Source organism: Dasypus novemcinctus, chromosome 9 (assembly GCF_030445035.2).
Source record: "Dasypus novemcinctus isolate mDasNov1 chromosome 9, mDasNov1.1.hap2, whole genome shotgun sequence".
NCBI lineage: Eukaryota > Metazoa > Chordata > Mammalia > Cingulata > Dasypodidae > Dasypus > Dasypus novemcinctus.
This window is the reverse complement of record NC_080681.1, coordinates 98617361-98632374: the sequence shown is the minus strand read 5'-3', so window position 1 is coordinate 98632374 and position 15014 is coordinate 98617361. Positions and strand designations below refer to the sequence as shown.

Sequence of the window (15014 nt, the reverse complement as noted above, 5' to 3'; positions counted from 1 at the left end):
GGTGGTGCTTGATCAAATATAGTTCATTGATTAGTGAATCATTACATAACTATTAAAATTATGATTATTAAGACCTTAGCAATACAAAAATGTTATGATTGTATGTTATGTAGAAACAAGATAAAATTTATATATATAGTGTGTGTTTGCATCTGTGAAAATTGAAAATGTAGCCAAAGTATTTCTGATTGCTCAGGTAGAAACTTACGAGATGTTACGTTAATAGGACCATGGTAATTCAGAGTCTAGTCCCTGCCTTTGCAGGTTCTGATCTTTGTTTTACCAGGGCATCCAGAGCTAATCGTTGTCATGGGGTTGGGGGAGTGTGGGTTGATTGGTGCTAGCCATCACCACAAGAGACTAATGTATGAGTCATAATGCCTATTTAATAATTTACAATGAAAATTATTATTTCTAAGACATTGAGAACACTAAAATTGGCTAGTCAGCAACTTATCTGTCTCAAGGAGTCTATATGGTCTATAATAATCAGAAGGTTGCTCTGTGAACGTTGAATCAGAACAGGGGTGGTTATATGATGTGCTCTTAAGCATTAGGGATGGAAATAGGATTCACTCAGCCTCTGTCCTTAGATTATTCATAGTCTGTATGAAAAGACACTTAGTTAAATAACAATAGAATTTTCTTTTTTTTTGACAGCAGGTATGTTATTAGATTCAGAACTCCCACTGAAGAAAACTTTAAAAATCTGGATAAATGGAGCATGGACAAACTGATAAGAATAGGCAGTAATATCTTGTGAAAATCAGACATTCTATATAACAACCAGTAATTGGTAAACTTTCCTATTATTTCAACTGGGAAAAATTATAATGTAGTAAATATCAACATAACCTCAGCTAATTTTCAAAACTGACTAAAAACCATTAAAATACCTATATTATATAAAGAACAAAGTATCATGTTAGTATGTAACATGCTCAAAAACATACTTCCTGATCACCAAATAGTTAATGTTGTTATTTATAAACATTTGCTTTGTGAATAGTACATGATCTTTTTAACACCAGCAGCATTCAAGAGGCAGGCTTTTCAAAAGTTCTGTATCTGATTTCCGATATTCTTCCAGTTGTATTGGAATATAACCTGACATTTCCCCCCACACATTGTTTTAATTTTTTTGAAAAAGTATTAAGTTTTGAGTACAAAAGTAAATGTTTGTAGTGTAAAATAATTTGAGCTGATAAGAACAGGAAATGGTACAGCTGCTGTAGAAAACAATTTTGTGGTTCCTCAAAAAGTTAAATAGAATTACTGTATGACCCCAGCAATTCCACTCCTAGGTATATACCCCAAATAATTGAAAACAAGGACTCAGATACTTGTATACCAGTGTTCATAGTGGCATTATTCAGTGGCCAAGAGGTACAAATAACCCAAGTGTATATCAACAGAAGAATGATTAAACAAAATGTAGTATATACATAAATGGAGTATTTTTTAGCTCTAAAAAAGAATGAAGTTCTGGTACATGTTACAGCATGGATAAACCTTGAAAACATTAGCTAAATGAAGGAAGCCAGATAGAAAAGGACAAATATATGATTCCACTTATATGAAATATTTAGGGTAGGCAAATTCCTAGAGACAGTGTAGAACAGAGGCTGAATGGAGAGGCAGGGGAGAATAGGAAATTAATGCTTAATGGGTATAGAGTTTCTCTTTGGGGTGATGGAAGATGTTGGGAATAGATAATGGTGATGGTTGTACAACATTGTGAGTGTAATTAATGCCACTAGATTTCACACTTAAAAATGGTTAAAAGGGCAAAATTTTTGCTACGTATATTTTACCACAGTAAAATTTAAAAGAAAATAATTTGAAAAGCTCTATTGAAGGATATTTAAACATGTCCTTAGAAGTGTAGGTATTAAAAACCAAGAGGCAATTTTAGGGAAAGGTAGGTTCTGTGGGATATGCCTGTAATGACCTTATCAAAATTGAAGGGAAATAGGAACTCAGAAAAGAAGAGAACATAGAAATGGCTTAGTCCTTGGGAAACGGACTTTGGCCCAGTGGTTAGGGCGTCCGTCTACCACATGGGAGGTCCGCGGTTCAAGCCCCGGGCCTCCTTGACCCGTGTGGAGCTGGCCATGCACAGTGCTGATGCGCGCAAGGAGTGCCGCGCCACGCAGGGTGTCCCCCGCGTAGGGGAGCCCCACGCGCAAGGAGTGCGCCCCGTAAGGAGAGCCGCCCAGCGCGAAAGAAAGAGCAGCCTGCCCAGGAATGGCGCCGCCCACACTTCCCGTGCCGCTGACGACAACAGAAGCGGACAAAGAAACAAGAAACAAGACGCAGCAAAAAGACACAGAAAACAGACAACCGGGGGAGGGGAGGGGAATTAAATAAAAATAAATCTTTAAAAAAAAAAGAAATGGCTTAGTCCTTGAGGGCATTTGTGAATACTGGAAGGTTTGAATTTTGATGCCTAGAGGTGTGAGGGAGACAGCAATAAAAACCCTACATCTGCACGTCATAGATAGTGTACCAGGAGAACCCTTTCTGCTATAAGTTGGAAATGCTATAGCCAGGGTGTAGCAGTTTGATAGTATTGATGAATTCCAAAAAGAAATATTGGATTATATTTGTAAACTGGTCTTTTTCTCTGGGCATATTAGAGTATATTGGATTCAGAGGTTTTATTTTTTTCTAGATTAAATAATGATTAAGGCTTTGATTGGGCCATGTGAGTAGGATGTTGCATTCCCACCCCCTTGATGGGTGGGGACTCACAGAGAAGCCACACCACAGAGAAGAAAGGTTGGAGTTTTGAGCTGGAGCCTAGGAAGTGAACACACAGAACACAGAGGAATAGAGATGGCTCCTTAGACATGGCAGAAGCCCCGGGGAGAGAGACAGAGCTGTTCCCCTGGTAGTTGGTAGATGTCCTTGTGGAGAGAGCACAATAGCTGAGCCTGGAGAGAAGGACCCCAAGAAGCCTGAACTCTTGGCAGATATTGGCAGCCATCTTGCCCCAACATGTGGCAATAGACTTTGGTGAGGGACGTAACTTTTGCTTTATGGCCTGTTAGCTCTGTAAGCTTCTACCCCAAATAAACACTCTTTATAAAAGCCAACAGATTTCTAGTACTTTACATTAGAACCCCTTTGGCTGACTAATACACAGGGTGAGACTGATCATGAAGTGGACTGTCACTCACAGGAAGCCTCAAGTCTTGAATTTGTTTTAAATTGCACTGGAATGGTGGTAGTCCCAAGCACCTGGCAGGAACAAATGGAAATCTCCTCTTGAGGAAGGTATCTTCTTCCTAGGCCTCAAATTATTTCTACAAATTATTTTTCAAGTACAGCAATGACACTGTCTTAACCAGATATACATATAAACAAGGCACAATGAGCAAGAATCAATAGACAACACACACTAAAAATGAAACACAAAGATTTCAGATAGTTATAATGAAAGAAATAGCGAAGAAAGGCTCTCTAAAATATTGATCTCAACTGAAAATTGACTGTGTCTTATGTTTCAGACAAACCTTATAAAAAGAGAGCCACACCTGTATATATTTATGGAATCTCAAGTCTCAAATATAAAGAAAACATACGGAAAAAGTAAACTACGATACCAAATGCCAGAAGACAACATCTATGTAGGTTTGAAGATAAAACTCTTAGATGTATGGGTTCTCTGTCATACCAGGTTGTTTGTGAAGGTGCCGTATTCTTAAATATATAAGGACTTGGAAAATCTACACCTACCCTTCCCCAGGTTTCTTTATATTTCACTGTTTAAAGATATACATCAGGGCAGTGAAAGATAAGTTTTGTCAATTTGGGAATATTTTCAGCCATTATTTCTTTAAATAGTTTTCTGCCCTTTCTTTTCTCCTTCTGAGACTCTCATATTGGTTATGTTGGTGCACTTGATGCTGTCCCACAGGTCCCTGAGGCTCTGCTCCCTTCTTTTTTTTTTTTTTTCAGTTTAGACATGAATATGCACATCCAAGGAGCCAAATGAATTCCAACTACCATAAACTCGAAAGAGACCCACACCAAGACACATTGTAATTAAAAGGTTGAAGGCTGGAGATAAAGAGATGATTTTTTTAAAAGTAGCAGGAGAGAAACAACTTGTCATATACACAAGGGATCCTCAGTAAGAGTAAATGCTAATTTCTCTTCAGGAACCATGGAGGCAAGAATGCAGTGGGACAGCATATTTATTTTTTAAAATATTTATTTATTTTTTCTCTCCCCTTCCTCCCACCTCCCCCGATGTCTGTTCTCTGTGTCCATTTGCTGTGTGTTCTTCTGCATTCTCTTGCACCCTTGGTGGCACCGGGAAACTGCGTCTGTTTTTTGTTGTGTCACCTTGCTGCGTCAGCTCTCCGTGTGTGTGGCACCACTCCTGTGCGGGCTGCGCTTTTTTTGCACAGGGCGGCTCTCCTTGCAAGGCACACTCCTTGCATGTGGGGCACCCCACGTGGGGGCACCACGCACTTGCATGTGGGGCACCCCCACGTGGGAGCACCCCTGCATGGCACAGCACTCCTTGCGCGCAGCAACTCTGCACATGGGCCACCTCACCACACGGGTCAGGAGGTCTGGGTCTCGAACCTTGGACCCTCCCATATGGTAGGTGGACGCTCTATCAGTTGAGCCACATCTGCTTCCTAAGACAACATATTTAAAGTACTGAAAGAAAAAAATTGCCAGAAAAAATTTTAGATCCAGCAAAACTGTTCTACATGAATGAGGGATAGTTTGAGACATTGGCAGAAAAACAGAACCTTGGGGAGTTTCTCACCGCTAGACCTGCTCTTCAAGAAAAGCTACAGGGAGTTCATCAGGTTGAAGGGAAAGGACACTATGCAGTACCATGGAGCTATGTCAAGAAATGACGATGTCTGGGAAAATAACTGCATGGATAAATACAAATGCCAGTCTTAGTGTATTCTCAATATGTAACTAATTTTTTATTTCTTAAAAGATCCAAAATAAAATTGCATAAGAACTAATCAGGGAAGTGGATTTGGCTCAACTGATGGAGCGTCTGCCTACCATGTGGGATGTCCAGGGTTCAGACCCAGGGCCTCCTGGCCCATGTGGTGGGCTGGCCCACATGCAGTGCTTATGCGCACAGGGAGTGCCGTGCCACGTAGGGGTGTCCCCTGCGTAGAGGAACCCCACACATAGGGAGTGCGCCCCCGCAGGGAGAGCCGCCCCACACGAAAAAAGCGCTGCCTGCCCAGGAGTGGCGCTGCATACATAGAGAGCTGACACAGCGGGGATGCAACAGAAGGAAACACAGATTCCTGGTGCCACTGACGAGAATGCAAGTGAACACAGTAATGTGCAGCGGATGGACACAGAGAGCTGACACCAGGGAGGGGGGGCAGGGGAGAGAAATAAATAAAAAATAATCTTTAAAAAAAAGAAAAAATAACTAATCATATTTCTATTTTACTAAGCATGTAAAATATAAAGAGGTAGTGTGTTACAAGAACAACATAAAGATGGGGAACAGAGAGGTATAGGAACAGAGGTTTTGAATTTTATTGAAGTTGTTGATTTCATTTCAAACTATTATAGATTTAAGATGTTAAATATAAACTCCATGGTAACTGTCTTAGTTTGCCTGAGGGCTGCCAATGCACAAACTACCAGAAATCTGTTGGCTTTTATAAAGGGGATTTATTTGGGGTAAAAGCTTACAGTTCTGAGGCTGTGAAGTGTCCAAATCAAGACACCAGCAGAGATGCTTTCTCACCAAAATTGGCTACTGTTGATCCTGGTGTCCTGGCGTGAGATCAGGCATATGGCAGGGCTCATCTTCTCAGCCATGGGCTGCTCTGTAGACCCAGCCTCTTGGGGGCCTTTTTCCATGCCTCTGTGCTCTGCTAGTTCTAGACTCCAGAACCTCTCTCAGCCTCTTGGGGCATCTCTGTTTTCCTGACATCTTTTCTCTCACATGGTAGGATCAATATAATCTGGCAACTTGCTTTCTCTGTGTGTCTTTCTCTTTTTGTTTCTTCGTTTATGTCAGATCCAGCAAGAGGGCAGAGACTCAGGCTGACCCATGCCTCACTGACATAGCACAATCAGAAGACCCTCCCCACAAAAGATCCTACACCCACAGGAATGTATTAGTTCAAAAATATAATCTTTTTCTTTATGGAATTCATAAAAGAACTTTGAACTATCACAGTAACCACAAAATACCTAAAAAATATACACAAAAAGTAATTGTGAAGGTGATCGATCAGTTTCCCTACAAAAGATCAACGATATACAAAAAAAGAGGAAGTAATGGAAGTAGTGAGGGGAAAAAAGGTATAAAATGTATGAGAAACAAATGACAAGGGCTAAAGTAAGTTTTGCCTTATCAGTGATTTACTTTGAGTAAAAATCAATTAAACTCTATAATCAAAATACACCAGATTGGTAGAATGGGTTTTTAAAAAGCATGCTCCCACCATTTGTTGTTTAGAAGAGACTTACCTTAGACTCAAAGATATAAATAAGTTGAAAGTGAAAAGATGAGAAAAAAATATTCCATACAAATAGTCACCAAAAGACAAAAGAGAGCTGGGATGGTTATATTAATATTGGACAGAATAGACTTTAAGACAAAATCTTTTACAAGAAACAGTATTTATTAATGAAAGGGTCAGTCCACCAAGAAGATATAACAATTATAACGATATGTGTACCTAATCACAGAGCACCAAAATATATGAAGCAAACTGACAAAACTGAAGGGAAAAATAGGCAGTTCGACAATAATAGTTGGAGACTTCAACACACCACTTTGAATAATGAATAGAACATCTAGACAGATGAGTAAAGAAACAGAAGATTTGAACAATACTATAAATTGTCTAGATCTAACATATATACAGAATAATCCACTCAACAATAGCAGTTTACATGTTCTTCCCAAGTGCACATGGATCATTGACCAGGATAGGCCATATGTTAGATCATAAAACAAGTCTCAACGAAGAATGAAAGATTGAAATCACACAAAATATCTACAACACAGTGGAATGAAGTTAGACATCAATAACAGAAGGGAAATTGGGGAATTCACAAATATGTTGTAATTAAACAACACACTCCTAACCAGTGGGTGAAAGAATCAATCACAAGGGAAATTGAGGTGGTTTGAGATGAATGAAAACAAAAACATATCATGCCAAAATGTATGCAGTGTAGCAGAGGCAGTGCTCAGAGGGGAATTAATAGCTTGAAATACATATATTTAAAAAGAAGAAAGATTACAAATGAATAACCTAACTTTACATCTTGAGGAACTAGAAAAAGAAGAGCAAATTAAACCTAAAGTTAGTAGAAGGAAGGATATGATAAAGACTAGAACAGAGATGAACGAAATAGAGAATAACAACAAAATCAATGAAAAAAAAGATTCTTGAAAAGATCAATAAAGTTGACAAAACATCAGGCTAACAAAAAAAAAAAAAAGGGAGGGAAAAGATACAAACAATTAAAATCTAAAATGAAAGTGGGGTTCTCTTTCTGCCATCTTGGAGCCTGTGGTGGCCTGCTGGGAACAGGACTTCTAAAACAGCAAATATGTCTGGAAGGCTGTGGTCCAAAGCCACTTTTGCTGGCTATAAGTGGGGGCTTCAGAACCAGAAGGAGCACACAGCCCTTTTTAAAATTGAAGGTGTTTATGCGTGAGATGTAACTGAATTCTATTTGGGCAAGAGATGTGCTTATGTGTACAAAGCAAAAAACAACACAGTGACTTCTGGCGTCAAACCTAGCAAAACCAGTGTAATCTGGGGAAAGGTAACTCGTGCTCATGGAAATAGTGGCATGGTTCGTGCTAAGTTCCGGAGCAACCTTCCAGCTAAGGCTATTGGACACTGAATCTGTGTGATGCTATACCCCTCAAGGATTTAAACTTACTGAAAAGTAAATAAATAAAATTGTTGATTTTTCTCTTGAAAAAAAAAATTAAAAATACAAAAATTAAATGAAAGTGGGGACATTACTGCTGATCTTTTTTTTTTAAGATTTATTTTTCATTTATTTCTCTCCCCTCCCCCCCCCCCCAGTTGTTTGCTCTCTGTCCATTTGGTGTGTGTTCTTCTTTGTCTGCTTGTATTCTTGTCAGTGGCACCCGGAATCTTTGTCTCTTTTTGTTGCATCATCTTGCTGCGTCAGCTCTCCGTGTGTGTGGCGCCATTCCTGGGCAAGCTGCACTTTTTTTGTTGCGCTGGGCGGCTCTCCTTACAGGGGCACACTCCCTGTGTGTGGGTCTCCCTTACGTGGGGGACACCCCTGTGTGGAATGTCACTCTTTGTGCGCATCCGCACTACACGTGGGCCAGCTCATCACATGGGTCAGGAGACCCTGGGTTTGAACCTTGGACCTCCCATGTAGTAGGTGGACACCCTATCCGTTAGTCCAAATCCTCTTCCCACTGCTGATACTGAATGTATTGAGGATTTTAAGAAAATCCATCATAAACAATTGTATACCAACAAATTAGATAATCTAGAGGAAATGTACAAATTCCTGAAAATACACCAACTTCCCTAAACTACTCAAGAAGAAATAGAAGATCTCAAACATCTATAACAGGTAAAGAGATTGAATCAGAAATCAAAAACCTCCCATCAAAGAAAAGTCTAGGACCAGATAGATGGCTTCAGTGGTTAATTCTATCAAAATTCAAACAAGAATTTCATGATAAAAACAGAAAAAATAGGAATAGAAGGGAGTTTTGTCAACATGATAAAATGGCATATATGGAAAACCCACAACTAACAATATCCTCAAGTGGTGAAAGACTGAAAGCCTTCTCCTTGAGGTCAAGAACAAAACAAAATGCCTGATTTTTCCACTGCTGTTCAACATTGTACTGGAAGTTCTAGCCAGAGCAGTTTAGGCAAGAAAAAGAAATAAAAGGCATCTATATTGGAACACAAGAAGTGAAACTTTTCCTCTTTGTAGATGACATGACACTTTACATAGAAAACCCCAAGGAGTCCATAACAAAATTACTAGAGCTAATAAATTAATTCAGCAAAGTGACAGGCTACAAGCTTCACACTAAAAAATCAGTTGTGTTTCTATACACCAGCAAGGAACATTCTGAAATGGAAAATAAAATTCCAATTCTGATGCATCTCTGACAGACTTGGAGTAGTTAATGTCTGCTGCTAAGGTTTCTACTATAGATGCAAGAGAAAGAAGGTCCTTGTACTTTCCGTCTTTCTGGTTGTGGCAGCCAAGATTGAATGGGGGAATATGGGAAATTTAAAAAAAAAAACACAAAAAAACCCTCTAATAGTATATTCTTTTTTTTAAAAAAAAGTTTCATCCCCTCCTCACCCCCCCCCCCCATTGTCTGCTCTCTCTGTCCACTCACTGTGTGTTCTTTCTGTGTCTGCTTATATTCTCATTAGGCAGCTCTGGGAACCAATCCTGGGACCTTCTGGAGTCGGGGAGAGGTGATCTTTCTCTTGTGCCACCTCAGCTCCCTGTTCTATGTCTTCTCATTGTCTCTCCTCTGTGTCTCTTGTTGGGTCATCTTGCTGCGCCAGCTGTCCGCATGGGGCAGCACTCCCACGCCAGTGGCACTCGCTCATGGGCCAGCTCACATTGTGGGCAAGCTCACCTTTACCAGGAGGCCCTTGGCATCGAACCCTGGACCCTCCATATGGTAGACAGGAGTCCATCTGATTGAAGCATATCCCTTTCCCATATATTCTAAGTAAGATTTCATGAAGCATATGATTGTGACAAAGCAGTCTCTCGGAGCATACAGTATCCCGTTAAAAAACAGTGACCCTACCAGAAAGATTTTATATACAATGTTCTAAGCTAATTAATATGTTGGAATTTTTTTATTTTACAAATTTCATAAGTCTCTTTTTACTAGTGCTATTTCTATGTGATGCTAGGTAGGACCAAGTTCCCTAATAAAATTGGTTTAAATAAAAAATATATATATACCATTCTGTTCACAGCAGTATTTAAAAGAACAAATTACCTACGAATAAATTTAACCAAGGAGGTGAAGGACATTGTGTAATGAAAGCTACAAAACACTGATGAAAGAAATTAAAGTCCTAAATGACAAGACATCCCATGTTCATGGATAGGAAGATTTTAAGAAGTCAGTACTCCCCAAAGGAACATGCAAATTTAACACAAAACTTACTAAATTGCAACAGCCTTTCAAAAAAAAATTATAGGAATGGAAAAACCAATTCTCACATTTATATGGAATCTCAAGGGGCCCTGAATAGCCAAATCAATTTTGAAAAAGGACCAAGTTTTACATTTTTCCAATTTCAAAACTTTATACAGGGAGGAGATGTGGCTCAAGCGGTTGAGTACCTGCTTCCCACATGAGAGGTCCCAGGTTCAGGTCCTGGTTCCCAGTGCCTCCTAAAGAAAACAAAAACAAACACAAGCAAAACAAATGGAAAAAACCACAACAGCTCAAGGGAGCCCATGTGGCTCGGTGGTTGAGTGCCAGCCTCCCACATACAAGGTCCTGGGTTCAATCCCTAGTCCCTGGTACCTCAAACAAAAAATCTTTATACATAGCCACAGGAATCAAAACAGTGAGGTTTCGGCATAAAGATAGATATATGCACCTTAGAGTAGAGTTGAGAGTTCAGAAATAAACCCATACATCCGAATTGATTTTTTTTCCAGAGGTACAAGGGATTGAACCCATGACCTTGTACATGGGAAGCGGTGCTCAACTGCTGAGCTACATCTGCTTCCCTGAATTGATTTTTGACAAGGGTGCCAAGTACATTAATTAGGGAAATAATGGTCTCTTCAACAAATAGTGCTTAGAAAACTGGATAGTCACATGCAAAAAATGTAGTTGGACTTCTACCTTAAGTCATGCAAAAATTAGCTCATGCAAAAATTAGCTCTAAATGGATGAAGGCCCTAAGACAAGAAGAGCTAAAGCTGTAAAACTCTTAGAAGAAAGCATAGGGGGAAACCTTCATAACCTTGGATTTGCCAGTGATTTCTTAGATATGACATCAAAAGTTCAAGCAGCAGAAGAGAAAATAGATAAAATGGGCTTCATCAAAATTAAAAACCTTTGTACATCCAAGGACGTTATCAAGAAAGTGAAAAGATAACCCACAGAATGCCAGGAAATAATTGCTAATCATGTTTGAGAATGGTTTAATATCCAGAATATTTTAAGAACTGCTACAACTCAGTGACAAAAAGAAATAACCCAATTAGTAAATGGACAAAAGACTTGAACAGACATTTCTCCAAAGATACACAGATGGCCAATAAGCTCATGAAAAAATACCTAACATCATATCTCAAGAAAATGCAGATCAAAATTACATTGAGATACTACTTTATACCCATTAGAATGGTCATTATTTTTTTTAAAATGTGTTGATGAGAATGTAAAGAAATTGAAATCCTTTTACATTGTTGGTGGGATTATAAAATGGTGCAGTAACTATGGAAATCAGTTTGGCAATACCTCAGAAAGTTGAACATAGAACTACCATATATATGACCTGGAAATCCTGTTCTTGGTATATACCTAAAAGAATTGAAAGTAAGGACCTGAACAGTTATTGTACACCAGATGTTCAGAGCAACATTATTCACAATTTCCAAAAGGTGGAAGGCAACCCTTATGTCCATCAACAGATAAAAAGATAAACAAAATGTGGTATATACACACACAAGGGATATTCAACTCTAGAAAGGAATGAAGTCCAAATAGATGGTACAACATGGGTGAATATTGAAGATACCATGTTGAGTGAAATAAGCCACACAAAAAACAATTATTGTATGATCTCGATTATTTGAAATATCTAAAATAAGAAAATTCATGGAAACAGATAGTACATTATAGGTTACCAGAGGTTAGGGGGTGAGGGGAACGGTGTGCTATTGTTGTAGAAGTCGAGAGAGGTTCAGTTATTTGCATTTAGAAAGGCCAGGACTCAGGAATGATTTTGAGAAGGAAAAATGATTTATTGATGGCTGACGGGACTAGGGAGCTTTCTGTTTCAAACCTGAGCCTCTTTCAAGTTCCTTTTATACAGGGTGGAGAGTCAAATGGTGCTTCTATCAAAGAAAACTACTTTCTTTGTTAGTTAAGTGTTTGCTTGAGTACCAGGTAGGTTTTGAATTAACAGATCGCCCACATTTCAGGTGAGCTTGAATTAGCATCTTGCCCACATTCCATCTGGATGCACCTTTGAATACACATTCAGTCTTACATCTTTTCTGAACATTCAAACCCCTATCACTTAACGATTTCTAGAGACTAGGCACCTTGGATACAGGATTAGATGATGTTCAATTTATGCACAGGCTATGTTATATTTCCCATTTGAGGCCAAGTCCAAGTTCCCTTAAGCTTCGGAATCACCACCATCAGAGTTTCCCTGGACTGGCTGGTATGTATATAGAGCTTGCATTTGCTAAATTACCTCCCAGGACTGGAGTCATTGCCATGGTCACCAAGGGCAGGACTGCCCACTGTCCCACACCCATAAGTCAGGACACAAAGGGACGAACAACCTCCCACCCATAGCCTACATCACTATTGCTTGGTGGGTACAGAGTTTCTGTTTGAGGTGATGAAAATGTTTGGGTAATGGATGTTGGTGATAGGAGCATAATATTGGGGATTTAATTAATATAATTGAATTGTACACCTGAAAGTGGTTAAACATGGAAATTTATATGTGTGTGTATATATATATATTTACAATAAAAGTTTTAATAAAAGGATATAGAAGGACACAAGTATTTCTGCTCTATGGGGTCCTGATAAATTTCAGTTATGGGGAAAAATAGGTTTGGACCAATCCATAATAATACATATGCAACTTTGTAAATAAAGCATAATAAAAACAGTGACAATTCTAATAAAAATATCAGCATAAACAGATACATTAAATTCCTAAGGATTGAAAAACAATCTAGCAGTTCCTCAAATGGCTATACACACAGATACTGCTTTACTCAATAATTCCGCTTCTAGTTCATTTCTATAGAAATGAAAAATTTTGTCCACACAAAAACTTGTACATGAATTTCATAACAATATTATGTATAGTAGCCAAAAAATGGGAACAACCCAAATGTCTATCAACTGATAAGTAGATAAATAAAATGTAATTCCATAAATGGAATGTTACCGAACAATTAAAAAAAGGAAGTACTGGTATATGCTATGTGATAGGTTGAATTATGTACCCCAACAAACACGTTTTTAGTTTTAATCCATGTCCCTGTTCGTTGTGAACCCATTGTAAATCGGACCTTTTGAAAATGTTGTTTTCAATTGAGGTGTGCTAAACTGAACCAGGGTGAGCCTTTATCTGTATTACTGGAGGCTTTATAAAAAGAACCTGGAAGTCACAGAAGCCAGAAAGGAGAGGATATGGTCATGTGATGGGCAGAAAAGATAAAAAAGCATGGAACTCCAAAGATTGTTGGCAGCCAGCACATTTTGCCAGTGTCTTGATTTTGGACTTATTCCAGCCTCAGAAGTTTGAGCCAATAAATTCCTGTTGTTTAAACCAATCTATCCTATGCAATTTGTTATAATTTAAGACATGCTACAACATGGATGAACCTTGGAAACACTTTGCTAAGTGAAAGAAGCCAATCGCAAAGACTACATATTGTATGATTCCATTAATATGGAATATCCAGAATAGGCAAAATTTATGGAGACAGAAAGTAGGTTCACCCTAGCCTAAGAATGGGCTGATGGGAGGAGGTGGGGGAGGTGACTGCTGTGGAATACAGGATTTCATTTTGAGGTGGTGAAATTTGCAAAATTCTGTGAATATACTAAAAGTTACCAAATTATATACTTTAAGCGGGTGAGTGGTATGTGAACTATATCTCAATAAAGCTACTAAAATATGTTGCTGAAAGGAAAAAAATCTTAAGTACTACTATAACTGTAGGACTTTACTTTAAAATGCTTAAAAAAGATAATGGAAGTTTAATGAAAGCAGTTTTAAGGGTTGCAGCTCCCAAATTACAATGGAAGTTTAATGAAAGGGGTTGTAAGGAAGGGTTGCAGCTCCCAAATTACTGAAAAAAAGGTGGAAAGTGCAATATTCAGGGAAAACCAATGCAAAAGCAATTTCTTCTCAGAGCATGTGGTGAAATTGAGCCAAGGGGAAGAACCTTCCTCTGCAGTTTACTACATTCTGTTGTTAGTGAAATTTGTGTTCAGCTGCTGTTATGTGGTAATGCAAAACATTAATAAGCGAAGAAAATCACATATGAACCAATATAATGTCTGTTAAACTAACATAATTTCCCTATTTACAAATGCATATGAAATAATGTGTGATTTAGAAATACTTGTGTCAGAATAGGCTATACAGGGAAAATCAATCTTTCCTACTTTCTTGGTCCCCAGACGTCTAGTTCTCTTCTGCGAAGGCAATCTTTGCTACCACTTACTGGTACTCTACAAGACATTTGAATTTTATATAGAGAGGTGTGGGGAGAGGGAAATTTCAAATTTTTCCTTGTGCAAATGAACACATATTGTATACTTTGCACTGCTTTTTTCATATAATTTGTCTTTATAAACACTAAAGAGATTCCCCCCCTTTTTTTTTCACTGTGCATTTTTTAATCAACAAGCATAAAACAAAGACTTTGGAGGTTTTACAAGACATCGAGCAACCACTGCAGGACTGGGACAGGAGTGTCTAGTGGGTTAACCAGCTGCCCCCAAGGAGCATGTCCACAGTCAAGGCCCTGGAACCTGTGAATGGGTCTTTATCTGGAGAGTCTTTGCAGATGTAAATGATAAGGCTCTTGAGGTAAGATCAGTCTGGATGACCCAAGGGCCCTAGGTGCAACGACAGGTGTCCTTAAGTGAGAAGAGATGAGAAAACGTAGAGAGAAGGCCATGGGAAGGCAGAGATCAGGGTGATGCAGCCATAAGCCAGGGCCTTGGGCCCCAGAAGCTTGAAGAGTCATGGACCGGATTCTCCTTTGTGGAC

At 38.8% G+C, this 15014-nt stretch overlaps 1 protein-coding gene and 1 non-coding gene across 2 annotated transcripts in view; both read left to right on the top strand.

Annotated features, from left to right (window-relative positions):
- Positions 1 to 15014, top strand: part of AGO3 (argonaute RISC catalytic component 3) — a 189931-nt gene that overhangs the window by 14869 nt on the left and 160048 nt on the right. The gene's annotated exons all lie outside the window — the stretch shown is intronic.
- LOC111758827 (small nucleolar RNA SNORA31) lies at positions 9138 to 9270 on the top strand. Its single transcript, XR_002792981.1, has one exon. It is a non-coding gene; the product is annotated as a small nucleolar RNA SNORA31 (small nucleolar RNA).